The sequence below is a fragment of the Protobothrops mucrosquamatus genome, unplaced genomic scaffold (genome assembly GCF_001527695.2).
Source record: "Protobothrops mucrosquamatus isolate PMUCROS unplaced genomic scaffold, P.Mucros_1.0 scaffold4572, whole genome shotgun sequence".
Lineage (NCBI taxonomy): Eukaryota > Metazoa > Chordata > Lepidosauria > Squamata > Viperidae > Protobothrops > Protobothrops mucrosquamatus.
Genome location: NW_015390475.1, coordinates 932 through 9,766, shown reverse-complemented (window position 1 = coordinate 9,766; position 8,835 = coordinate 932).

Below are 8,835 nucleotides of genomic sequence, written 5' to 3'. Positions count from 1 at the left end.
ATAAACTAACCTGGAAGCCTAGATTTGTGCATCATCCTAATGTAATTTATAGGTTATACCATCCAGAAAGAATCAAATTAAATCTTAATTTGTTTCATCAAGCAAATTCCATAGAGTCTTCACCAATAAATATACAACATATCCTAATTTTTGAGTGAGTATAGAGTACGTACTCACCCAACTCAGCTTTAACTGAAATAGCTGGAGTACCTTCATCCATATCCAGTATACCCCTCAAATGATATGATTATATTTGGTCTAAGAGTAATACGTGTTTTAAACCCATACTTCAGCCCCATGCAAGAGCACAAATCTAACTTTAGTTCTGTATATTTTAATAATTGGGGCTAGATACCCCAGTTAGTGTTTCACTAATTTTAACAGAAAAAAAAAACTACTCCTATATAAGGAAAGGTATTGACTTGTTCTATTAATTCACCATTCAAAAAAACATACAAGATAGAATAACAGAGTTGGACGGGGCCTTGGAGGTCTTCTAGTCCCCTTGCTTAGGTAGGAAACCCTATAGCAGGGGTAGGCAACCTTGGCTCTTCTATGACTCGTGGACTTCAACTCCCAGAATTCCTGAGCCAGCACTGGCTCAGGAATTCTGGGAGTTGAAGTCCACGAGTCATAAAAGAGCCAAGGTTGCCTACCCCTGCCCTATACCATTTCAGACAAATGGTTGTCCAATCCCTTCTTAAAAACTTCTAGTGGAAGTTGGAGCATTCACAACTTCTGGAGGCAAGTTGTTCCACTGATTAGTTGTTCTAAATGTCAGGAAATTTCTTCATAGTTCTAGGTTGCTGTCTGTTATATATATGTTATGTCCAAAATAGATTTCTGCAAGAAGAGTGGCAAATGATGAAACATGCCCTGTGATGTTGTAGCTTATGTATTAGTGTCTGCTGTTTTGTCAAAAATCTGAATGCCTAGGATTTGCATTTTGATACGTTTAATAATTCATCTTGTTTCAGTTTGTACCTGACACCTGAATACTTCCTTTTTGCATTTGCAGATGCTATCCATTTGTGTCATTTCAAATTCTTTGAGATTTCAAAATTTGAATCATTAGAATTCAATATACGGTACTTATTTAACATAGATGAGGAAATGAGGAGATTTTAATGTAACAAAATTATTTGAATAAGGAAGACCAGAGCTTTTTTTAAACATCTAATTTCTCCTGCTATAACCACAGCATACTGTAACCTTCTACACCTAACACTGTGATTTTAGAGAATACAGTAAAGCAGAAACCAGTGAAAAGGTATCGTTTTTCTTGTCTTGAAAAGAAGTACTGAATTTCCTATCAAGTAGATATGTCAGGGAAGGAAAATTTGTAACTTTTCAGATGTTTCTGAGCATCAATTTTGAATAGCTCCAACAAGTCTTCCCACAATCTTCTCTTCCCCAGTCAAAACAAAAACAAAAGCAGTCCTTCTGAGAAGTTTTTCCTTCCCAGTCCCAATCCTTGCTCACCTGCCAATACCTTTTCTAACCTCTGGTGCCCAGAACTAGATACAATAATCTAGGCTTGGCCTGACCAATACAGAATACAGTATAATAGTGGACAATGGGGAAGAATACTGATAGTTTTAGCAGGAAATCTAGACTGCCCTCCGATTTCCTTTATCAAGACAATTTATTTTAAATTGTAACCTCAAGCACATTTACTAGCAATTAAGCTAATTAAATGTAACAACACTTAATGTCAAGCAAACGTATAGCATTATGCTGTTATTAATCTAAATAGTTGTTCTAAGCCCAATGCAAAAAGAAAATGAATTTTTGTAGTATCTTTTTCTGGGATTAAACTGGATAATTTTTTTGCCCCAATATGGATAAACAGCAGTTAATGTTTATACATCATTTACTGAAATGACTCAAATTCAAATTATGGTTTATTTATCCTGATGTTTCCTTGATTCATAGAAAATATTAGCCAAATTTTTGTATTTAAATATTAAATCCCACTAGTAGTGAAAAGCAAGTTGTTTTCAATAATCTGGGAAATGTATCAGAGTTGGAGAGGGGAAAAGAAAGGCTGGTACATATCAGTAAAACCACTGTTTAGCATTACAGGTATTTGCAAACTGTTATAAGTTAGGCATTGTGAATACTTTCAAACATCTTAACATAAAATATTGTCTCTTTTGTAAAATTGGGAATGACAAAATTAGCTTATAGCTAAAAGCTAATTAATCCCTTTCCCTACATATATTACAGACTTTATCTATTAATCTGGTTCATAGGATTTTCATTTAATTTTCTGGGTCAGTTAAGCATAGTGCTTAAATTATAAAACTAGAACTGAGAATTATTCCCATCTCAGGCAGAGAAATTTACTTGGTTACTGTAGCTCATCTGGAAGATGGATTTTCTGGAGAATAATTGGGAAAAGATACTATGTATGCTACCATAAAGAGAGGCAGTTTGGTGTAGTGGTTAAGACATCAGCCTAGAAATCAGGAGGTCATGAGTTCTAGTCCCACCTTAGGCAACAAGCCTGACCTTGGGCCAGGCACTTTCTCTCAGCCTAGAAAGGAGGCAATGGCAAACCACTTCTGAAAAACCTTGCCAGAAAACTGTAGGGATTTGTTGAGGCAATCTTCAAGAACCAGACATTATTATATGGAAGAAAAAAAGTGCTATGATTGGCACCTTAAGGTCCTCTAGGAAAGGCAGAATATCAATCTTAGTAACCATAACAATACTTTATTGGAACATCTAGCACATTCTAGCACAGAGCTTTCAACATTTTTCATCTTACAGTGCACATGTCATAGGCTGGATTTCTGTGTCACAAGCCTCAAAAATCTGACCTCACAGGTTGTGGGCTTTAGGAGGAGAAATGGAGGTAATCTGCTCCTAGCATATCATGGAAGTGAGGTTTGGCTGATGCAAGACATCCACAGACATTTCATGGCACAGTAGTTGAAAACCACTAAAGGCAATGTGTGATTCTTTCCTGCCTGTGATGGAGAGTCTGCCTGTTAAGACTGATATTTTAATCTTAAAGCACATGCTATACCTAGCCTAGCATTCCAACCTTTTTATTTTATAAATATTTTAAAAAAATATTTTGAAGACATTGGGTTGAAGATTCTTCTTGATTAGGTTGAGCATTTTGAAATGCTGGCAGCAGCAGTGATAGCAGGGTATTTTCAGAAAATATGAACAAATTATCTCATTCTGTTTGATCAAAGAGATTGGATCATTCATTCATTTTTTTCTGAAAATGCCCTTCCATCATTACTTGTGGCTAATGTGAATGTTCTTAATTTTGTGGAAATGGCCCCTCAGTTTTAAAAACCTGATGGTCCAAATTCTAAAACTATCTTCTTTCTGTACTAAAATGTGTTATGTAATTTAAAAAAGTCTATGTGCTAAACATTATTACCTCACATCTAAAATGTCAATACAGCTTTTTATATTAATAATAATAATAATAATAATAATATATTATTATTATTATTATTATTATTATTATTATTATTATTATTATTATTTCAACCTTCCCCGGAACCTCCAGTATTTCAGGTTGGGGGACGAGTCCTTCCATTGGGATATGGTCACTACCGCTTGGAAAATCTTTGGCTCACGGGTTTTTGACCGGGGCGGGCCACAACACCCCCTGCCCCGCCCCTGCTCTGCCCCCCATCCCCTGCCCCACCTGCCCACAGGACCACTCACCGCCTCCAGGGCCCACTGCAGATCGCCCAGGCAGCCCAGCAGCGCTATGGCGGCCACACCCTCTGCCTGCACCCTGTAGCATCAACTGCATGATGGAGTGTGAGGGCAGAGTCTTGTCTACGCTGCCTGGCTGCCATGTCCTTCGCTGCGCTGCTCCGTGTGGGCCACGCTCAAGGGCGACTCTCCATCGCGACTGCTGGACAGGAGGGGGTCGTGGGGGAAGGCAAGGCTGGGGCAACGACATGTGTGCCCACAGAGAGGGCTCCGAGTGCTGCCTCTGGCACCCGTGCCATAGGTTCATCACCACTGCCCTATACCATTTTGGACAAATGGCTGTCCAGTCTCTTCTTAAAAACTTCCAGTGTTGGAGCATTCACCGCTTCTGGAGGCAGGTTGTTCCACTGGTTAATTGTTCTAACTGTCAGGAAGTTTCTTCTTAGTTCTAGGTTGCTTCTCTCCTTGATTAGTTTCCATCCGTTGCTTCTTGTCCTGCCTTCAGGCGCTTTGGAAAATAGCTTGACTCCCTCTTCTTTGTGGCAGCCCCTGAGATATTGGAACATGTCCCCCCTCGTCCTTCTTTTCATTAAACTAGACTTACCCAATTCCAGCAGCCGTTGGTTATATGTTTTAGTCTCCAGTCCCCTAATCATCTTTGTTGCTCTTCTCTGTACTCTTTCCAGAGTCTCAACATCTTTTTTACATCGTGGTGACCAAAACTGGATGCAGTATTCCAAGTGTGGCCTTACCAAGGCATTGTAAAGTGGTATTAATACTTCACGTGCTCTTGATTCTATCCCTCTGTTAATGCAGCCTAGCACTGTGTTGGCTTTTTTGGCAGCTCCAGCAGACTGCTGGCTCATATTTAAATGATTGTCCACTAGGACTCCGAGATCCCTCTCATAGTTACTACTATTGAGCAAGGTACCCCCTATACCCGTGGTGGCGAACCTATGGCACGCGTGCCAGAGATGGGACGCAGAGCCCTCTCGCCTCAGTCCTACGCCTTCAGCTGGGTTTTATAAAACCTTTTCGTTTTAGGCCTCCGTGTGCAAAAAAAAAAGTTCAATCAATCAATCAATTTCAACTTCTTGCAGGAAAAAAAAAGATCTCGCAAAGTTGGAATTGATTGGTTGAACTTTTTAGTCCCACCCAGTCTGCCGTTACCAGCCATGGCCATCCAATGGGCCACGCCCACCTAATTGGTCACACCCACCCAATGGGCCACACCCACCCAATGGGCCACGCCCACCCGGCACCCAATGATATATAAGTGGATTTTGGGTTGCAGTTTGGACACTCGATCTCTAAAAGGTTCGCGATCACTGCCCTATACTATACCTGTACATTTGGTTTTTCTTGCCTAAATGTAGAACCTTACTTTTTTCACCACTGAATTTCATTTTGTTAGATAGCGCCCAAGTGTTCAAGTCTGTCCAGATCCTCCTGTATCCTAAGTCTGTCTTCTGGAGTGTTGGCTATTCCTGCCAGCTTGGTGTTGTCTGCAAATTTGATGAGTTCCCCATCTATCCCCTTGTCCAAATCGTTGATGAAGATGTTGAAGAGCACTGGGCCCAGAATAGAGCCCTGGGGCACCCCACTACACACTTCCCTCCATGTAGATGCGGTTCCATTGAGGATCACACGCTGAGTACGGCCAGTCAGCCAGCTACGAATCCATCTGGTGGTGATGCTGTCTAACCCACATTTTTCTATCTTGTCAAGTAGTAGGTTGTGATCTACTTTGTCAAATGCCTTACTGAAATCCAAGTAAATTATATTCACAGCATTCCTCTGGTCCACTAATTTTGTCACTTGGTCAAATAATGCAATAAGATTTGTCTGACATAATCTGTTTTTGACAAACCCATGTTGGCTTTTAGTAATGACTTTGTTTGCCTCTAGGTGTTCGCTGATTCGTTATTTGATTATCTTTTCCAGAATCTTCCCAGGTATTGAGGTCAGGCTGATAGGTCTGTAATTTCCTGGATCCATTTTTTTCCTTTTTTGAAGATGGGAATTACATCAACTCTTTTCCAGTCCTCTGGTAGTTCCCCAGTGCTCCAGGATCTTTGAAAAATATAGTTCAGTGGTTCTGAGATCACATCTGCCAGTTCCTTGAGAACCTTGGGGTGTAATCCATCTGGTCCTGGTGATTTGAACTCATCTAGGCTAGACAGGTGCTCACTTACCATTTTCTTGCCTATCTTAACTTGTGTTTCTATTCTGTTTTTTATGGCACAATTTTTGATAGGTTGGTCTGTTTTTTCCCTTTGTGTAAAGACCGATGCGAAAAACAAGTTAAATAGTTCTGCTTTCTCCCTGTTGCTTGTCACCTTCTTGCCACTTTCACCCACTAACGGACCAATCATTTCCTTCACTTTTTTCTTGTTTTTTACATGTTGAAAGAAGCTTTTTTTTTGTTATTTTTGACTTTGGTTACAAACCTTAGTTTATTTTGAGCCTTAGCTTTCCTCACTTCATCTTTGCAGGCTCGGGCTATTTGCTGATATTTAAGATAGTTTAAGATAATTTAAGATAACCTTTATTGTCATTTTTTTACTGTGGGCACAACGGCACACATCAAAAATGAAATTTAGTTGCCCACTCTCAAAAGTGAAACACATACATGATACACACCTAAACATACTATGAACATATGTACAGACCCACATCCCTATATATACGTAGCAAATAAATATTAAATACTGTCCGTCTTGAATATATAACAGAAGGAGGAAGCTTGAGAGTTCACAAGGTTAATGCTATATGGGATGAAACTATGGCTGAATCTGGATGTTCTGCTACGGATACCACGAAGCCTCCTCTCAGAAGGTAACAAGGAAAACAAGTCTTGAAGAGGATGTGAAGTGTCCCATATAATCTTCCGGACCCTGCTCAAACAACGCTTCTGTGCTATGTCCTGGATGGGAGGGAGGGAACTGCCAATGATCTTTTCGGCCATTCTCACCACTCTCTGCATCGCCTTCCTGTCTGAAGCAGTGATACCTCCAAACCAGACTATGATGCGGTATGACAGGATGCTCTCGATTGTCCCCCTGTAGAAAGTGGTCAGGACAGGGGAAGGAAGATGTGTTTTTCTCATGTGACGCAGAAAATGCAGGCGCTGCTGTGCCTGCTTCACCAGTTTCTCGCTGTTGAGCGACCAAGTCAGCCTACTCGTTAGCTGCACACCCAAGAATTTGATGCTGGTAACCATTTCCACAGGTGAATCGTTAATGCACAGAGAAGTGTGGCTGTGCCTGCCTTTTCTGAAATCAACAATGATCTCTTTGGTTTTTCCAGTGTTTAAAACTAGGCTGTTTTCCTTACACCAGTTCACCAACCCCTCAATCTCCTTGCGGTAAGCTTCCACCTTGTCATCCTGAATAAGGCCCACTACTGTTGTATCATCTGCAAACTTCACAATATGGTTGGTGGCAAACCTAGCACAACAGTCATAGGTCAGCAAGGTGAATAGCAGCGGATTTAAGATGCAGCCCTGTGCTCAAAAAAATGGTATTAGAGGTATTTGTTCCAACTCGCACATATTGGGGCCTGTTGGTAAGAAAATCAAGAATCCAGTTGCACAAAGGAGTGTTTAAGCCTAAGAGGCCCAGTTTGTCTACTAGATGGTGGGGAATGATTGTGTTAAACGCTGAACTGAAGTCGACAAACAGCAAACGCACATGAGTATTTCTTTCCTCTAAGTACTTCAGGCTCAGATGGAGAACGGAAGAAATAGCATCCTCCGTAGAGCAATTTGGTCGGTAGGCAAACTGAAGCGGGTCAAATGCTGGCGGGAGGCTAGATACAATAATGTCCTTTATCAGCTTCTCAAAGCATTTCATGATTGTGGATGTCAGTGCAACTGGACGGTAATCATTGAGGCCTGCAATTGTGGACTTTTTTGGCACTGGCAAGATGATGGCCATCTTAAAACACGATGGGACCACTGCCTGCTGCAATGAGAGGTTGAAAATATCTGTGAGAACACAAGCCAGCTCCTTTGCGCATTCCCTGAGGACACGTCCAGGGATGTTATCTGGGCCTGCTGCTTTCCAAATTTTAACTGTCTGCAGTGTTTTTCGGACAGAGGTGACATCAAAGCTTGGCACTTGCTCATCAGAATGGGGCACAGCTTTCCTAGCAGGAATACTATTTGATGTTTCAAATCTACCAAAAAATGCATTCAGTTTGTTTAGGAAGCCTGTGTCATCCTTGCATCTCGATGGAGCCACCTTGTAATCCGTAATGGCCTGGATCCCTTGCCACATTCGTCTGGTGTTTGTTGGGTCCTGAAAAAAGTTCTGAATTTTCTGGCAATGGGCTTGCTTTGCACCTTTTATGGCACTTTTCAGATTATTGCATCTATCTCTTTGCAAGAAAATAGATTGTATCTTCTAGAAGGCATGAAGAGGTGTCATACATATAGCTAATATATAGCCAAAGTGTGTTCCACTTATAATTGTATGAAATTGATTAAGTATATATACAGTCTAGCTGTAACAAATAGTACAATTTCCCAGTAGGTACTATTTCATCTTTCATTAAATCATTGGGCCAATGCTTATACTCTGCATGAGTTTCCATACTTTTTGAAAGTTGAAATGTACATCTACATTTAATATTCTGTCAGAAATGCTTGGAAAGGGCCTCATGGAAGATTGAAAAAAAATATGAAACTTAATCCAGCTAGTGTTGAAATGACATATTGATGTGAAAGTCTCATATTAGTAACCAATTTTGTACAGCAGCATCTACTTCCATTAACTCCACATGTTCCCACAGAAAATGGAAAACATGCATTTATTTGTGCAAGTTTTAAGAAATTGCTTTGAGTTTAACAGTACTACTCCCAATTAAAATGAGAAAATTCACTCATTAGCCAAAATTGCAATAACTGTGGTTTCTTCAATATGTCATAGTGGCTTGGTTCATATAGATTATCCTTAGATAGTATTGCCCATAACAGAAGGCTTGTAATAAATAACACATGCTCTACAACCTTCTGTCAAGCTCTGGAATTTAGGACAGTTGTATATGCCAAAGAAAAGATTCCCAACCTCATTTTTCCCAAGGCTTTTGCAAATACAGGCCCCCAACTTGCCACATTTAAGTGCTATACAAATTAGTTTAGAG